Source organism: Myotis daubentonii, chromosome 9, assembly GCF_963259705.1.
Source record: "Myotis daubentonii chromosome 9, mMyoDau2.1, whole genome shotgun sequence".
Lineage (NCBI taxonomy): Eukaryota > Metazoa > Chordata > Mammalia > Chiroptera > Vespertilionidae > Myotis > Myotis daubentonii.
In genome coordinates, this window is record NC_081848.1 from 23,481,934 (window position 1) to 23,500,932 (window position 18,999).

Genomic DNA, 18,999 nt, shown 5'->3' on the forward strand with positions numbered 1-18,999 from the left:
GAGAGGAAAGAGAAAACATGAGTGCTTCACCCTGTCATAAATAAGCCTGGCACTGCATATTATGGGTATGTTTGAGCAGCTGTGGTTGCCATTGTTTTGTTAATGTGACTTTTCCATTTTGACATGGGTGTCGTTTGGAAAAGAGAGATTGTTGTATATTGGCCATCTTAGTGACCTTTTCCAACAATCCAGAAGATAATAGCGGTGAAGATAGCATCTGCTGAAGGGAATTTTTACTTTTAAGATAAGGATTTTGTCCTAGATCTGTGCACCTTCACAAAGCCTCCTCTAGGGCTGGAGAGCTCAGTTTGTTTGCCCTGTGTTTCCAGGACACATAAATGAGTTCCATGATAGAGATCAATTTCCTTTTTTTTATTTTTATTGCCTTTTTGTTATTTGAGCTATTAGTCAGCAGAACCACCCTGGGCAGGAATCTTGAAAATGCATTCAGGGTTCACTATTTGCTTAGTGCCAGCTCTATACAAGTGTATTGCTACAGACTCTGTGCTATGGATACAGAGATAGTCTAGCCGGGAAGACAGAATACAAGTTAATCATGCTGTGGTCATAGGTATACGCCGCAATGGATGGGAAAATCGAGGAGGGGCGCCTTACCCAATTGGTAAAAAGCTAGAGAGGCAAAACTCAAAAGGGGTTCTCGGGAGGGTGATGCTTCACTGAATTCCGAAAGATGAGCACAAGTTTGTCAGGGACGGAAATAATGGCAGGGGAGGAGGTTCCCAGCAGAGGGAAGGGCAGTGTTTGTGGAGGCTTGGCAATGTGGTGAGTATAGTGCCTCTGGTACCTGTAATTTGTTTTGACTGGGGCTCAGGGGCGATAAGGAGGACAGGTGGACAGGGTTCAGACCGCGAGGAGGCTATTATGCCTCCTGGTCACAGTGAGTCTGAAAGTGAGAGCGTGGGTGAGGAGGTATTAATTCATATCCACGCTGGAAAAACAGCTCAAAGTACAAGGCCGGTTGCTGACAAATCAGTTGCCTCAAATTTGTGTCTGATCCCACAGGGCAGGGGGGTGATGCAGAAATCCCACGGACGACAGGGCCTAAGCTCTCAGGCAGCGAGGAAATCTGCTGAGTGGAAGCCTCTGGGGCCTGACGATGGGATAAACAGCTTTGCTCAGATCTCTAGCCTCTGGGTAAACAGTGGCCTGTTTCTGAGCGGAGGTGGCTCAGCTGGGGGTAGCTGGTGTTGGCTCCTGAAGCAGAAGTAGCCGCTGCCTGGGCTTGTACAGGCTCCCGAGTTCACAGGCAGACCACAGGAAGCTGACAAACCCACGGACGCAGGGACATGTTGGAAAGAGAACTGTAAAAGGCCAAGGAAATGTTTACAACCAAGCAAGGTGGTAAGAAGAGGAATGTCCTATGTTAATACCAACCTCGGTGCAAAAGTCTAACTCCTTGATACTCCCTGCTCAGCTCAGTAACTATAACAGGTGCCAGGCTTTGAGCTAAGTGTTATTGCAGGATAATAACCAGTAACTGACGCATTTTGAGTGTTTGCTTTGTCTCATGTACTGTTCTAGACATATTCCATATCATTTTCATTTCATTCTTACGTTTACCCTATGAGGGAGTTAGAAATACTATTTTCATGTTATAGATGTGGACACTGAGTCTGAGCAGTAAGGTTTGCTTAATGTCACATAGGTAGGCACTAACTAGTGGATCTGGGACTTGAACCCAGACAGTGGAACTTCACAGAGCCCGTGGTTCTTTTCACCATAGCTATGAGATACACATCATTAGCCCTGCTGTGTATATGAGAAAACTGAGGCTCAGAGTAGTTAAATAAGTAGTGGAGCTGGAATGAACCTCAGGCTCTGGTTCCGGTGCTGGGTTGCCTTAGCCACTCCACTCCACAGCTCTCAACACTGGGGACATGTCCAGAGCTAGCTTCCATCTGTATGGGACTTGTCCTGGGTCAGACCTGAATTGTATAAGAAAACTGGGCTGTGGAGAGAAACAGCCGGACTTGCTGAGGAGATGATAAATGTGTCCCACAAAGAGCAGAAGGTGTTAGCCACACAGTCATTGCTAGTCAAAGAATCAGAAACATTCACTAGGCAGGGGACCCCCATCACAGGCCTCACCTCCCCTGCTCGTACAACTAGCCCCGAAAAGTGGAGGAGTTAGGAACAGAGGGAAGTATTCCAGATCCAGGCAAGGGCCACTCTCCAGGGAGTCAGATATGGAAGAATAGCCCCCCTCCCCCAATTGCCCCCCCCCACACACACACACTTTAATCCCTCAAGCCACACAAGGAGTTGTGGGCAAGAGATAGTGAGGAAATTGGTTTGAGTTGGGGATTTTGAACTAGACTACATAGACTTTTTGTTAAAAAATAAGAACACAATTATGAAATCTGGGTAGTTTTGTAATCTGCTCATGGTATCATTAGGGAAGGGGAAGGGAGAATTCAGAGAGTGTAGGCAGTGACAGATATAAAACTGTTTTATGAGACTGTTCAGTAGACCAGCTACATCAGTCATCTACCAACTCAGGCATTCTAGCATCACCTGCCCTTCCCATCATCGTGCTCCTCCTTCCACCCCTCTCTCATCCTCAGAAGAACTCTAACCCTAATCCCAGTGCTTGCTACCAGAGCAGTGCTCTTCCAGCTCATGGTTGAAAGCTGACAGTTGTTACTTCTCTAGGATTCATCCTATGCTTCCCTCCCAAATCAGATTTTGAAACCGCCTAAGGTCAGGGCACAGTGGTTGCGCAAAGCGTAGATCAAGGTAGCATCTGTGGCCTCATGAGTCAAGCTCTAAACACATCCAGAGTGGATTCTATAACCTTGTCAAGCTGGCTTCCTAAGACCTTTCTCATTCATCATGGACAGCACCCGGACTGAGCGTGAGCCCTATGTCTGTGGAACACTTTGGGGAAACAGGCTGCATGTCCTTCTATAGAGAGGCTGAATGTCCCAGGGGTAGGAATGAGCATCTGAAGGGCTGGGGAGCAGAGGTAGGTTGCTAAGGCCTTGCACCTCTTCCTGAGAGGCAAAGTCCTGAGGCAGTGACAAGAGTTAGCCTGTCTGAGATGGCTCTGACTCAGTGAGTAGGGTAGATACTTGGGAAGACTATGAAAAGGGAGCAGATAGCTCCAAGCTCTCAGACTGAAGTTTACTTCTTTGAGCAAGTTTGACTCCCACCAGACTCAACTATCTCCCCTGAGAACCTAAAACCGAGCCTGGTAAGTCAGGCTGAAGCTCAGAGCTGTGTTGGGACTCCTGAAAAAGGACCAAAGAACAGTGTGGGGATGGCCAGGGCATCCTCTGCCTTACTACATAGCTCTCCATACTAAGACACTCTTTATGGCTTGCTCTTCATGATCTAGAATTGATTTACTACCTAAGGATGAATGCTTCTAAGTCTACCTTGATATTATTTTTAATCTGTACCCTATCTCAGGGAGAACAAAATTTATATAATTATAGGTAATCATTACCTTGAAATATCCAAAATTTGTATGCATTCATACATCCATTTAACAGATATTTATGGAGTACCTACTATGTGCCATTGTTAAATCTCCAAGTTCTCCACATTTCCAGGCCCCTATGGTGTAGGAAGAAGGAGATGTCTCAGGAAAACAGAGGCCTTCACTTAAGCTGCAGAAAGCTGGAAAAGCACAAAGTCATGCATTTTAAGACAACCAAAGACTTCCTAGAAAAAGAATATTAATAAGAGATTTGACTTTCACAGTGAGATCTTTTTTAAAAAAGGATTAAAAAAATTAATTGATTTTTAGAGAGGAAGGGAGAGGGAGAGAGAGAAACATCGATGTGAGAGCAGACCATCAATCAGCTACCTCCTGGATAACCCCTACCCAGGCATGTGCCCTGACCGAGAATCCAATGGCATCCCTTTCCGTGCATGGGACAATGCCCAACCAACTGAGCCACACTGGCCAGGGCTGTGAAATCCTATTTGGGCTGGGGGTGAGGGGATGGGGCAGTGCTTAAGTCACAGAAACATGTCAAATCTTGATGTGGGGGCCCTTGCATGAAGAGGGTGTAATCTACTCTTTTCAGTCCTTGGTGGGCATTAGTACATTGGAATGAGACTTTCCCAATTTTTAATGGGACTGAAAAGTCCACAGACCACTTGGATTTTATAGAAATAGTTGTTTTTATTTTCTATCTAGATAAAAAATTGTGATTTTTATGTTGTTTCAGAACATGATGGAATTGGGATTTCATCATTTACATACCCGCTTTTGTGACTGTTGGATGGCTCTAGCACAGGGGTGGGCAAACTTTTTGACTCAAGGGCCACAATGGGTTCTTAAACTGGACCGGAGGGCCGGAACAAAAGCATGGATGGAGTGTTTGTGTGAACTAATATAAATTCAAAGTAAACATCATTACATAAAAGGGTACGGTCTTTTTTTTTTTTTTAGTTTTATTCATTTCAAACGGGCCGGATCCGGCCCGCGGGCCGTAGTTTGCCCACGGCTGCTCTAGCACATTTCCAACATGTAAAATATTTTTTGGTTTGAAATGGGTTGTGGGTGAGGATTCCTGTCCTACACTTTGGATAAGGAGGAACTTTGTGGGGAGTGGGGTTTGAGAAGCAATAACAGCTTTAAGGAAGAAATTGCCTGCCTTCGCATTCTCTCGGCCTATTTAGCGAAGCCATTTGGATGGCGTTGTGCAGCTCCACTCTTGTCTAGGTAAAGAAATTACTGCATGAGCTCACCTTTGGCCCCCGGCCCTGGGCTATCATGCCAGTAAATCTATATTAGTTTAATCAGCACACCAAACGTCTAGATCTTTGTTCTAATCTCAGAATGACCTGGGCTCAGAAAAATTCCTTTTTTCATATTATTTTTATTCTTAACCTTTCAAGACAGTGGGCCTTCCTCTGAGCAATTGTTTGTCAGGGAGGGGAGGGAAGGAGAGGGGAAAAAGGAAGAAGGGGAGGAGATTCACATCCGCCCTAACATTCTCAGATGGGACTGTCATTTTCACATGTCAGGAGGCAGGCGGATGCACAGGCTGGCCCTTGGATGAGAGTGTGCAGATGCGCGCAGATCTTTCTGGGCACGCTCTTCTCTAGCACACCCATGGGGGAAACACAGGAAGTATTCGCTATGGCTTTGAGCAGAATACACACCAGAGCCCTTTAACTAGTAGTGATGCTCCCTGTGCCTCAGGGCCCTCTGCAGAGTGGCCGGCCTGCTTGGCCTGCCGTTTCACTCTTTCACTCGCTGGCGTTGGCGGTTTGGCCTGCAAAACAGCCTACAACCCTCGCCCTTGTTCTCCCTCAAGGGAATGTGCCAAACAGCATGTTTGCTTTGCCCACGGCCTCCCCACCGGACAGCAGCTCCAGTTCTTTGCTCAATCCAAGCATCTTAACGGAAACTTGAGCAGTCAGCAGAGCTCCAAAGAGCCGCACAAGAGGAATCTGGATGCGGTCCTAGCCTGGCCCCCTCTCATCTCCCCACGCTCACCCCTTGCTCACCCCTTCCATTGGCAGCTGCCTGAAAAGGGCCAGTGGGAACCATGAAGTCTATCCACACTTCTGTCCTAGAATCAGGTTGCTGACACCAGTGGCCCTTCTCCTGAGCGAAACCCTGGGAAGCACTTGGCATTGACTGCTGGAGACACTATTGCATGCCCTTTAGAAAGTCAGGACAGTGGAAGATCACTTCTGATTGGGGAGGTGGAATCTGAGAAGAGGCTTAAAGTGAGGGATAATTAAGATGGCGGGGGAAGATAAGGGAAGAAAAATTTGGGAGGGGGAATGGAGACTCGGGTCAGGAATAATCCCTGATAACTCCAAATGCCTAAGGCACCCTTCATGGGGACAGCTTGTGAAAGCATTTACCCTCAGGACTGCAATCTGTGTACTTGTCAGACATCTAGACAAGAGGGTGAATTCCTCATCTTACCTATTCAACACCACCTGGCCATACCTAGCACAGATATATCACCGAGGGAGCACTTAATAAATGCTTGTTGATCTGAACGGAAAGTTGTCAGCATGAGCAAAGCTCAGCAGGTGCAAGAGAGGATGAGAAGAGGGGAGAGGTGGGAATAGAGCTGAAAGGGAAGTAGGTATTTTCTCTTCCTTCAGGTCTTGAAGCAGAACTCTTTTGGGTAAGTCAACAAAGATTACTGAGAATCTTTGCGTAGGCTCTGCTCTTAGAACAGGTTGTAAGGTGGCAAATGTGACCCTCCTGACTCCCTCCTACGCCTCAGTACTTCTTAGTTGCTCAGCAAATGGAAGCCATGAGACCTCTCTCATCTATCCACCACCAAACTGACCACCTGCCTGCATTCAGACCGACACGTTCTGCCCACCCTCCTGCTATGTGCAGAAGTGGTTCCTGCTGCATCTGAGCCTGTCCTTCCCTGGGTACTGGTTCCTCTCTTCTTTCATTTACTCAAGGACTTTGCTCCTGCAAAGATCCTGAAATTATTCTCTCTCCCTCTTGGCAGAATCATTCTCATCTACATACAATTTGCTTTACTATCTCCCATCTTAGCTGTTGACCTATTTCTCTGCCCCTATTTATAGCAAAGAGCTTTAAAAGAGCATATTACATTTTCTGTCTCTAACTCCTAGCCTCCTTTATTCTCTTTGGCCTACTCCAGTCCTATTTGTATCTCCAAACTCTGTTGAAAATGCTCCAGTTAAGTCACTAGTGTTTTCCATCTTGCCAAAACCAATAGTCTGATCATATTATACCTTGCCCAACCACTCTGTTCATTTCAACCACTGCTCATTCATACTGTTTTTCAAAGCACCAAGCTCTTTCCCCTCTGCGCTTGCTGCTCCCTTTTTCTCAAACATGCTTCTTCCATCAGCCCATCACCAGCTCTCTCCCTCACTTCAAATTTCTGCTTGGAGAAGCCACTCTGATATCCTAGCTGAAAATAAAATCTCTCATCATCCCATGTGCTATCATCTACTCCCTTATCCTGCTGTCTTCCTTCTTAGCACTTGTCCTTGCTGAGATCATATCTTTATTTGCATTCTAATTTATGCATGATTCCCAGGAGAATATAAACTCTAAGAGGTTAGGGACTTTTGTCCATCTTGTTCCTTCCTTATACCCCAAACCTATAACAGGTCTGGCACATGGTCAGCCCTCAATGAATGATAAATGAATAAAGGCACAGACCTACCCCTTAGGAGCTCATAGTCTACTTGGGGATAGTGGTAATGATGATGATGATGATGATGATGTGGTACATAACACTAAATTTTATATATATACTAGGGGCCCGGTGCACGAAATTCGTGCACTGGGTGTGTGTGGGGAGGGGAGTGTCCCTCAGCCCAGCCTGCCCCCTCTCACATACTGGGAGCCCTCAGGCGTTGACCCCCATCACCCTCCAATCGCAGGATCGGCCCCTTGCCCAGGCCTGACGCCTCTGCCAGAGGTGTCAGGCTTGGACAGGGGACCCCCATCTCCCTCTGATTGCTTGCTCCACCCCCCGCCCAAGCCTGACGCCTCTGACCCAGGCTTCAGGCCTGAGCAAGGGGACCATCATATCCCCCAATCCCCGGCTCCGCCCCCCACCCAGGCCTGATGCCTTGGCCAGAGGAGTTAACCCTCATCACCCTCCGATCACCAATCACCAGATCGGCCCCTTGACCAGGCCTGAGGCCTCTGGCAGAGGTGTCAGGCCTGGGTAGGGGACCCCCAGCTCCCCGCAGTTGCAGGCTCCGCCCCTTGCCCAGGCCTAATGCCTCTGGCTGAGGCGTCTGGCCCGGGCAGCGGGGACCCGCAGCTGCAGCAGCCCCACGATCGTGGGCTTCGCTTTAGGCCCAGGCAAGGGACCCCTAGCTCCCGGGACTGCCAGCTTCGACCGTGCCCAGCTCCCATCGCTGGCTCCACCCCTACTTCCTGCTATCACTGGCCAGGGTGGAAAAGGCGCCTGATTCTCCGATCATGGCTGGGGGGCAGGGCAAAGGCGGCCCCAGGGCCGCCTTTGCCCTGCCCCCCAGCTCTTAGCTCCCCCCTGGGTTTCCGATCACTGTCAGTGGCAGGGGGCTTCTTCCTGCTTTCCCTTTCGCCTCCCTGCATTGTGCCTACATATGCAAATTAACCACCATCTTGTTGGCAGTTAACTGCCAATCTTAGTTGGCAGTTAACTGCCAATCATAGTTGGCAGTTAACTGCCAATCATAGTTGGCAGTTAATTTGCATATAGCCCTGATTAGCCAATGAAAAGGGTATCGTCGTACGCCAATTACCATTTTTCTCTTTTATTAGATAGGCTATGTATACACACACAAACACATATATATACACATATATATGTATATATATACTAGGTGCCCAGTACACGAATTTGTGCACCTTGAAAGGAATGTGGGCCATGAGGCTGCGGTGGGCACAGGGGCAGGTCTTGGCCTATCCTCTGCGCCCCTGCCCGGCCCCTCACACTGCAGCTCCTAGTCCCCTGTCTGCCGGCAGCCCCGCTCCCACTGCTGCTGCTCCTACGCACTGATAGCACTGGCCCCACTCACACCTGCTGCCAGCGCCCTGGCGCCGGCCCGATCTCTCGGTGCCATCAGCAGGTGCGAGAGGTGGCTGGCAGCCCCAGTTGCCCCTTAGGAACAGGGGAAGGTGGAGGAGCCCTGAGGGGCAATTGGAGCTGCAGCCGCTGCTTGTGCCCTCTGATGGCGCTGAGTGATCAGGCCGGTGCTGGGTGTTGGCAGCATGTGTGAGAGGCAGCTCTGGCGCCAACAGTGGGTGTGAGCGGGGCCAGTGCCAGCAGCAGGTGCGAGCACCAGACAGGACTGTGGCACGCGGGAGCAAGGAATATATAACCACCAGAGTCTCGCACCGATGACAGCGACTGGCACCCTGCCTTGGTCTGGTGCCCCCTCCCCGCTCACCTGCTCTACCCTCTGTCACGGCTGATACCCACCATGTTCCATGCATGCCCTCTGGTGGTCAGTGTACATCATAGTGACTGGTTGTTCGGTTGTTCTGCCATTTAGTCTATTTGCATATTAGCCTTTTATTATATAGGATATGGCACTTAGTATATATATATATATATATATATATATATATATAGGATATATAATCATTTAATTTTTATAATAGCTATATGAAGTTATGAAGTACGTGGTATCATGGCCACTCTATAGACAGGGACACTGAGGCTTTAGAAGTATTATATAACCCACATAGAGTTATATAGCTAGTCAGCAGGAAGAACCACCTCTCAAACATAAGTCTTCTGACTCCAAAGCCATGTTCTTCAACCTTGAGCTCTTTGACCTTGAAGTCTGACAGCATGTGAAAAGGTCACCCCATCTATTCAGACTGTCTTAGTGTGGATATGGCAGTCACGCCTACTGTGGACGGTGAGCACCCATTTATGCTTGCTTAGTAGAAAAGACTGCTGATGCTAATCATTTTGCTATAAAAGCAGTCTCCATGCCAGAAGCCAAAATACACAGGGTTGGTAAATATTTTGTACTTGGTTACAAGCAAGGACCCAAATTCAATTAATGTTGGCTCACTGAGATATGGTTGTTCTCTAGTTTTAGGAAATATGTAGGTAGGTTCAATTCCACTTTGAAGACATTTCTTGGTTATGTTTCAGTTGAGTGTTGTAGGAAATTAAAACCTTTTGATCTATTTGGGCTTGTTTCTGAGTTCAGCACAGTTTGTTCCCTGTCATGGTTTATAGTCAGGTTTGGTGCAAGGCCCTGGCTATTGGGCCCATGGTCTGGGTTTCCTGTAGGCCCGTAACCTGCCCTAGTGAATGTGGAGAAACCTAAGAAAAGCTCTGACCAAGACTGTGATGTGGAAAGTGATGTTAGCCTGGGTCAAGCCAGGAATGGTAGCCTTCTTTCTGGCTAGCCACATATGTAATTTTACAATTTCTAGCAACCACATAAAAAAAGTAAAAAGAAACAAGTGAAATTAATTTTATAGATTTTATTAAAGAAAATCCAAAATAGTATTATATCACCATGAAATCTATATACAGAATTATTAAACCTGTATTTTACACTTATAGAATATCTCAGATTAGACCAGCTACATTTCAAGAGCTTAATAGCCACATGTGGCTGATGACTACTGTATTACACAGTGTATCTCCAGATAATAAGAATAGATTTTGATTTTGTTGTGGTTGATGGTGGTGATGATAATGATGTAATTATTATTAACTTTGAATATGCCAGTCACATAGATCTTTGCTTTGGAAGGGAACTTTAAGTTTGTACAGTCTGATTATTCTTTTGATGCTTGAATCTTTTCTAAAGTATCACCTATAAGGAGTCATTTAATATCTGCTTATACAGTAATAGGCAACTCATCTCCTCTGAAGTAAGTTATTTCTCTTTAGCCAGCTTTATTATTATAAAACTAGAGGCCCAGTGCACGAATTTGTGCAGAGGTGGGGTCCGGCTGGCCTGGCCTGATGTGGGCCGATCAGGGCCGGGCCACCTGGGGGAGGGGACGCGGGAGGTTGGCCAGCCGGCCCCACCCCCGGTTGGCCAGTTGGCTGGCCTCAGTGTGTGTCATAGCGACCAGTCATTCCATTCCAGTCGTTCTGGTCGCTTGGCTTTTATATATATAGATTATCCTTTTTATTGAGCTAGAAATTGTCATATTAGCATTTATCTTGTGGTTCTACACTGTGAAGCCAGAGAGAGTCAATCTGACTTTGTTTATAGAATTGTTTTGATGTTTGAAGATAGCTAGCATGTTTTGTGGAGTCAATCTCCTCCAAATAAACTGTCTTATTGCTTTCATTATTTCTCCTGATAGCTTCAAGTCTTCTCAACATCCTGTCCTGTGAATGGGTTCCAGATTATCAGTCTCTCTTAAAGTGTAATGCCCAGAGCTGAATATAATATTCATGTGTGGGCTCACCACGCCAAAATAGAGTATGACCATGAACTCTTGGTCCTATATATTACACTTCTATTGCACCATTGTCAAAACTTACTGTTGACTATACTGAGCTCCTTGGCTCAAAACACCTAAATATGGTCTTCGTGCACATCTTTCTTATGTCTTTATGTGGACAGTTATAGCCAGACCCAAGGCAATGCCATAAATATGGGCATGATCCATGTGTCATCCAACACTGGAGAGTTGTGGAGAATAAAAGTTAGGAATATAACCCTTGATATGAGGAACTTTAAGAAATTGTTACTTTCCTTTTTTCACAATCTGGAAAAGCAAGATATTTTTACATATATTATTCAGTGTATTAATGAGCGCACCTCTTTCAACTAACCACTCATCATTAGAGAATTTTGATGAGTAAACTTTTTATATATCATATATTATTTATATATATTATTTATGAAATGTAATCTTTATCAAAACAAGTCGTCAATAAAAATATTGAGTATGTTATATTCTAACACAAAGTCTTAAAACATTGGGCTTCACCAAGTAGTAAGTTTTAGCTGTGTCAACCAGTTTAAAACTACCTCATTTCCATGAAACTGTTTTATGTTTCTCTATTGTTATTTCCAGGCCTTAGAACCTTTTTTTTTTTCCTTTTCCTGGACCTCACGGGACTGTCCTGTACTCGTCTTTGCCTGGACATTTTCTGATCTTCTTTTGTGTTTTATTTCAGTTATCATCACTTGTTTCAGGTTAGGGGCCATTCTTATGGGCTCCTACTGTGTTATATGCTGTCCCCGTGATAGCAATTCCACCCTCTTTTGTAATTTTCTGTGTATCTGACTATGTATCCTATTAGACTGCAAACTGTTAGGTCAGGGATTGACACTGTTACATAAAGTGTCTAGCACAGTACAAAGTAAATACTTTTTGATGAACGGAATAAGTTCTCATAACCACATGTGGAGGTAGTTATTATCATCCTCCATTTAGGAGGCAATGGAAGATCTGACAATGGTGTACGCTTGCTAAGGCACAGAGTGGGTGGAGAAACTGTGATTCAGGATTCTGAATCCGGATCTAACGCTTTTGTGATAAAGCCAGTTATGCGTACATGCCTTTGATGTACTCCTGGGTGTCTCAAGTTCCTTAACAAGTGATGGTGCTTTTATGGTTTCACTGGAGGCAAGACTTACAATGCAAATACTGGGAAGAGAAAGCACCATAGACTGACTTCTGGGGACATTAGAGTATTAAATACTGGTGCCAGGTGATCTCCCAGGAATAGGTTCTGACTGGAAGGAAAGTGAACCTAGTGCTCTTGTCATACAAGTCTGCACAAATCACTGTCTCCCAGCTTCTCATAGTAAATGCTTGCTAGTCACTTGGTTTCCAAGCAGTTAAATTAGAAGAGTCGCCCCACTTTGTTCTTTTTCATACAAACCACTATAATGAAAATAAATTAATACAATTTATTTTAAATTGTATTGTTTTTCTGCTTATACAATTCAGACATGTTTATTGCGAAAATGTGAAAAAAAAATCATTTTAAAAGCACGCAGAAAAAAATTATATTTAACCACAGTACTTTTTACAAATAATTATACTTTTATCTAATTTAGGACCAATCACTACATTCCTTTGTTTTTACTTAATATTTTGAGAATTTTCTGATGTCATTTAATATTCTCTACTATGTGATTGCATAAATTCACTCCATATAATATTCCATAAATATATCTAATCAATTTCTTATTATAGATATTTAAGGTTATTTCTAGTTTTAGATTCTATAAATAACATGGCAGCCCTCATCCTTGGGCATTAACCTTTGCACACATGACTGGTTAAGGAGAGATTGAGAGATTTTCCCCCTCATGTGACTGGTCATATGCTGTGCTGGAATAAGAACTTAGAATAAGAACTCCCCAGAACTGGGCCCTCACCTTAAAGTGCTTGTAGGATTTTGACCCTCAGCAATAATCAGATTTAATCAAGGATTAGAATTCCTGACTCCCGAATACCTAGATTAGGTTTGGTTCCTTAGGGGTCCTTCATTGCTCTCCCCATTTTCCTGTGGCATCTTGGTTGCTAATCTCCAGGGTGGAGCTAGAGGCCTCCCTATTTTCTTTCTTTTTTTTAAAAAAAATATATTTCATTGATTTTTTACAGAGAGGAAGGGAGAGGGATAGAGAATTAGAAACATAGATGAGAGAGAAACATCGATCAGCTGCCTCCTACACACCCCCTACTGGGGATGTGCCCGCAACCAAGGTACATGCCCTTGACCGAAGTCGAACCTGGGACCCTTCAGTCCGCAGGCCGACACTCTATCCACTGAGCCAAACCGGTCAGGGCGAGGCCTCCCTATTTTCAAGCTGGATCCCACCTGTTTGCCCCAATGCTGGACTTAGGAATAAGATTTCATATTAAGAATGAGGACAAGCAGAGGTTGTCTGTTTCAAAGGCAGGAGAGAGAGAGAGAGAGAGAGAGAGAGAGAGAGAGAGAGAGAGAGAGAGAGAGAATCCCAAGTAAGCAGATAAGGCAGATACACATATACTGTTTTGAGTCTTTTTCTTTAACCGAGGGAAGGGGAGGAAAGCAACTGCTTAACTTAATACTGCCCCAGGGCAGCCTGAATGGGCCTGCTTAAATCAAGTAGTTTGTCACTCTGCTGCCATTCTGACCCTTGCAAGGACCAGAAAATGCATGGATGAACTCACTGGGTTGAACAACACGCTCAGTGTCTTGAGAACAAACAGACTTTTCTTTAGTGTTAGTTACAAACATCTTTTCTTTCCACTTATTCAGTTCAGTTCTCTAAGAAGCAAAAGCTAATCTCCTGTAAAAGTTCAGGAGAAAGGCATGTGATATAGCTCCAAGCTGCCTTAGCCACATGCCCGGAGAAGGCTGCCAATCGGATTTAGAGGGTCTCTGCCTGCCCCAGCCCCCCTGCCCTATGTTTCGGAGAAGAGTCATTGTTCAGAGCCTTAATTTTCTCATCTGCAGAATGGAAATAGGAGTGATTCACCCAGTTGACTACACCAATTTAGAGTTATTTTATTTGACATGATAGATTGCACCAGCTTGTGCCTCGCACCACGCCAGATACGGGGGACACAATGGCCCAATTTCTGTCTTAGAAAACTTGAAGTAGTGGGACTCTCAGACAATATGTGGATAATTCCAATGAGATCTGAAAGGAGCTGTGACGGGAGAAGAACAAGTGATAACAGCACTTAAAATGGCCCAGGCTTGGCAGGAAGCGGTTCAGGAGAAGCATCCTTGAGAAACTGGTGTCAACACGGAGTCTTAGTGGGTAGTTAACTAGTCAAGAGGCAGGGACAGAAGAGCTACAAAGAGCTTATAATCAAGAGCGAGCCTAGTTCCTTTGGAAAACCAGCTAAGTAGGTCTGTATGAATGGAGTAGCCTGGGAAGCAATAAGAGATGATGCTGAGAAGGGCAGAAGCCAGGAGAGGGTCTAACCTCGATTGAGTTTACTTTAATTTATGCAGAATTTTTTGGATAATTTTATTTACCAGGAAATTCTGTGTTATAACACAGTGTCAAAGATTTCAATAAAGATCTTAGGCTAAGATCCGTACACCCAAACTTCCTCATAGGTTTCCTCTCTTTGAAACGCAATCATAAACATCTCTGTCATTTTATGATTCTCATCAGTCACCTCTTGTTTCTTTCTGCTTTTAATTGTACGTCCAGACCTCTTCAATATCATCCCTATATCTCAATAACATCGAAAATTCTTATGGAGAGGAGTGCGTTTCATATGTTTCTCTATGTAATTCCTACAATTTGGAGGCAATTTACAAATGAGAGCAGCAGAGAGCAACCAAGTACAGGCTGGTGCAGAGCTTTCCTCCCAACTCCACCCCCTTGCCCAAGCTCAGGCACAGTACTTCACAGTCCTGGGCAGTAATAAACACGTACTGGCTTCTTAATTGGAGAAATATGTTGATGTATTTGAGCTAGTCAGGCTCATAACCAAGACATACGCTTTTGAGTAAGCCTGGACAAAGGCAAGGAGAGGGCCTGGGGTAGAAGAAGGTTTGTGATGATTAATGCTTTTAGTTTAAGTAGGATCAGAAATGTTAATATTGCCAAGAGCTCTCTAAAATTAAAGAGGAAACTCATTTTAAAGAACCACACTGTCCTTTCTTTTAAACACTATATTCTTCCTAATTAATTTCTCTCCTTGAGGAAAGCATTTGGAAACAATAACTGCTAGCATAGGCTTGATCTCTAAGCTTCAGGTTCTATGTCACCTATCAGTTTGTGTATTCTTTGCAGCCTAGGAAGGGCAAGAAATGACAACTTTATTTTAAAACCATTTCTCTTGGATAGAGCTAACCGCGCCCCCCCCCCCCCAAAAAAAAAAGACTTAAACAGCCTCAAAGCATTTGTGCACTTGGCTCCATCATTCAACCCTTGTTTCCCACATTTTCCTTCTTTCATTGGCATCTGACTCTTTCTATGAAACTTACAAATACACTCCAGTGTCACCCATCCTAAGTCAATGTTCCTTTGAATCTTCTGCTTTCTCATCTCTACTCTACCCTTCTCATCCAAACTTCCAGAATGTGGCCACTTCTCATCGCACTGCAATCCAGCTTGCACACCCAATATGAAACTTGAGGACTACTTCGTTTCCTCGTTTACCACACTCAGTGGTACCCCAGCCAGGCCATTTTACTGTTAATGCTTTCTTGATCCTTCAGCTCCTTCTTCCCACCCACTCTGCTATTATCTTAGTTCAGATCTCACCATCTCTTGCCAAGACAATGGTAACATTTTCCAGTACATCGTCCCTATGATGTAGCTTGGTGGTCTTAGGATGGTTACAATTGTTATGGTCTTATGTATTTTGTTAACAGTTATAAAATTCTATTATACTCCTTGTTCCAGGGCTACGTGATAGTAGTCCTTTTTACCCTGTAGTTATAAAGTAATACAGCAAGTTCTTTAAGATAGTCATGTTAGTTCAAATTTAATTCATCCAACAAATATTTATTAGTCACCTATTACATACCAGGCACTGATTTAGTGCTGGGGATGTAGTGGTGAGCAAGACACAGACAGCCCTACAATTATGGAATTTCACAAGGTTGCACTGAGAGGCATGGGCAGAATCATGGACTCTGTGGTCAGGAACTGCCGTGTTCAAATCAGCTCCACACCTGATGAGTTTGCTGAATTCATTCATTCATCTATTCATTTAATATTTACTTACTGAATGTCAACAATTTGTCGGAGGTGTTTCAATTGCTGCGGATACAGACGAAGTCCTGCCCTCCAGGAGCTTATGTTCCTATGGGGAAGAATTAAGGTTAACGATACACATATGCATATATCGTAAACAAGATAATTTCAGATAATGGAATAGCTATGAAGAAAGTAAAATAAGGTGATATGATTAAGTGTGATCTGATTCTTATTTAGAGGGAACTACTTTAGTTGGAGTGGTCAGGGGAGACCTCTCTGGAAGATGACATTTGAGCTGAGATATAAAAGTTGCCAAGTGAAAGCAGAGAGCTGGGAGAAAGAGAAAACTACACGTGGAAAAAAAAAAAGAAGTAAGGCAGGAATGCTCATGGCCATTGAATAAAGAGAAAGAAAGCCAGTGTGGCTGGAGTAGACTGAAGGAGGGTGAGCTGGCAGAGGTGATGTTGGAAGGGCAGATAAGGGGCGGATGATGTGGGGGCTTTGTGGGCCATGTAAAGAACTCAGGCTTTATTATGAATTATTTAATCTCTGTGAGACTTAGTTTCCTCAGCTACATAAAGACTTCTTATAAAGTTGTGAGAAGTTTACAAGTTATAATCCTTTCTTGCATTAACCAATCCAATAAACCTTTATCTATGTGACTGCCACACACCTAGGCTACACAAGGAGAATATGGAGCTAAGCAAGGCATGACCTGTTCTCAAGGACATTGTAGTTGGTATGGAAGATAGACCCATAAGACAAACATGGACTACAGGATGACAGATACAACAGTCGATGTGGGTGCTTCTTTCCTTTCCTATCCTCTTCATCCCAAGATCGACAACTGAGTTGGCCACCAGCACCTCTTACCTGAATTACTTCTAGAGCCTCTAAGTCAGTGGTTCTCAACCTTCCTAATGCCGTGACCCTTTAATACAGTTCCTCATGTTGTGGTGACCCCCAATTTCATTGTTACAAATTGAACATAATTAAAGCACAGTGATTAATCACAAAAACAATATGTAATTATATATGTGTTTTCCGATGGTCTTAGGCGACCCCTGTGAAAGGGTCATTCGACCCCCAAAGGGGTCGCGACCCACAGGTTGAGAACCGCTGCTCTAAGTGTTCTCCCCACTTGCAGTCCTGCTCTTCTCCAAAAACATTCCCCATACTGCACCAGAGCGATCGCCCTAAAATTCACATGTTAATTAATTCATTCAAAGCTATTTACTATGTGTTCACAATGTGTCAGGCTCCTTATTAGGTATTTGTGAAGTATTCATAAACAAATATTGCTTGTGTGACTAAATTCCTTTATTCCACGCTGCTCTCAGTTTCAGGTCTCCCAGTACCACAGTATTCTTTTTATATTTCAGCTTAAATATCCCTTTCTGTGGAAGTCCTTCCCTGTGGTGGTTTTAAACAGGTCTGCAAATGCTTTGGCCCTCCCCGCACTGAGAGGTGGTGTTTAATTCCCCTCCCTTTAAATCTGAGTGTTTTGTGATTGTTTTGACCAATAGAAAACAGTGGAAGTGACACTATGTGACTTGTGAGTTTAGGTCATAAAAGTCCATGTATCTTCTACCTTGTTTACTGGAATACTTGCTCCTGGAACTCTGATATTTTATTTAAGAAATCTGCCTACTCTGAAGACTCCATGATGAAGAGGCTCTTGGGACAATAGTTGCAGCTAAGCCTAACCTTCCAGCCATCTTCACCAAGGCAAAAACAAGCGAATAAAACCACATCTGTAGAATGGGATCCTACATTCTAGCTCATCCCCCAGATGAATACCAGTACATGACCTTGTCTCATGCTTCACATATCCTCTTAGTTTAATTTAAAGGTCTCTAAGAATCTTAAGAATGTGTCTCTTAGGTCATCTTTGTTAAACTGTTGTGCTCCTAAGACTCTGAAGAGCATTTCCCACAGTAGTCCCACAGGTGATTCAAAGTTGAGAAAAGCTAATCTTTAAAAGATTTATGACTGTGGCTTTTGTTTAATGAAGTGAATTTTATAAATTTGTACATAATAAACCCACAAAGTTTTTAAAGGAATTATATTAGTATAAACTGAAAGAGACAAACATAGTACAAAAAGGAAAGAAAGATATGTATCCCTGAATTTCCATAAGCAAGGACTACACTGAGAAAATTATTCAGCTGCATACATAGGCAAGAATGACTCAGAGGGTGGAGCCAAGAGAGCAGAGAACGGACCTCAGAGTTATGGAAAATTCCTAAGCCAAACATAGATAACAAGTTCCCAATTGAATTTCAGAATTGCTATGAACCAGTGACTGCTATGTATCTTCTTTTAAAATATATATTTTTATTGACTTCAGAGAGGAAGGGAGAGGGAGTGAGAGATAGAAACAATGATGAGAGAGAATCATTGTTTGGCTGCCTCCTGCATGCCCCCTACTGGGGATTGAGCCCACAACCTGGGCATATGCCCAGACAGGGAATTGAACTGGTGACCTCTTGGTTCCTGGGTCAACACTCAACCTGACTGGGCTGCTTTATGTCTTCTATTGCACATCTTTTGGACAGGACTGCATATTACAGTTTTCCTATTCTTTCCCCTCACTGTGGGGGTAAGGATATAAAATTTCCCTTTAAGTTCATAGGTCTTCAGATTGAGAGGAACTATACGCAGGGAACTGGACCTGAGGAGACTTGTCTGTATCTAAATTGGACAATGAGGTACTGGACCTCAGGCTTGAACCCAATGCCACAGTAGAATAAAACTTAAAAGAGGAGGAAGTGAATGTATTTTGCATATATGCTAAATTTAAATAATTTATGGCAATAGAGATGACTGTGGCAGTTTTAAAATCCTATATAACAAAAGCCTAATATGCTGAGTGTCTGGTCAGCTGGTCAGCTGTTCAACCAATCAAAG

General features: G+C 44.0%; 1 pseudogene; it reads right to left on the reverse strand.

Moving 5' to 3' along the window:
- LOC132241742 (ferritin light chain-like) overlaps positions 1-18,999 on the reverse strand; it is a 70,625-nt pseudogene that overhangs the window by 1,182 nt on the left and 50,444 nt on the right.